The sequence below is a fragment of the Sinocyclocheilus rhinocerous genome, unplaced genomic scaffold, assembly GCF_001515625.1.
Source record: "Sinocyclocheilus rhinocerous isolate Xijiao unplaced genomic scaffold, SAMN03320098_v1.1 scaffold38087, whole genome shotgun sequence".
In the NCBI taxonomy this organism is placed as follows: Eukaryota; Metazoa; Chordata; class Actinopteri; order Cypriniformes; family Cyprinidae; genus Sinocyclocheilus; species Sinocyclocheilus rhinocerous.
Window position 1 is genome coordinate 403 of NW_015657093.1, and position 564 is coordinate 966.

General features: G+C 54.3%; 1 long non-coding RNA gene across 1 annotated transcript in view; it reads left to right on the forward strand.

Moving 5' to 3' along the window:
* LOC107720845 (uncharacterized) overlaps positions 1–564 on the forward strand; it is a 1,119-nt gene that overhangs the window by 270 nt on the left and 285 nt on the right. The window lies entirely within an intron of this gene.

Sequence of the window (564 nt, forward strand, 5' to 3'; positions counted from 1 at the left end):
GTGGTTGCTAGGGTGTTGCTATGCGGTTGCTAAGGTGTTGCTATGCAGTTGCTAAGGGTGCTGTAATGCGTTTGCTATGGTACCCGGGATGGTTGCTAGGGTGTTGCTACGAGGTTGCTAGGGTACCCGGGGTGGTTGCTAAGGTGTTGCTATGCTGCGGTTGCTAGGGTACCCTGGGTGGTTGCTGAGGTGTTGCTATGCGGTTGCTAGGGTGCTGCTATGAGGTTGCTAGGGTACCTGGGGCGGTTGCTATGGTGTTGCTATGCTTTTACTAAGGTATTTGTGGTGGTTGCTAGGGTCTTGCTATGCGGTTGCTAGGGTACCCGGGGTGAATGGTAAGGTGTTGCTGTGCGGTTGCTAGGGTACCCAGAGCAATTTCTGGGGTGTTGCTATGTGGTTGCTAGGGTACCTGGGATGGTTGCTAAGGTGTTGCTATGCGGTTGCTAGGGTGCTGCTATGTGGTTGCTAGGGTACCCGGGGCTGTTGCTAAGGTGTTGCTCTGCGGTTGCTAAGGTACTCGGTGTGTTTGCTATGCAGTGGCTAGGGTACCCTGGGCAGTAGCTA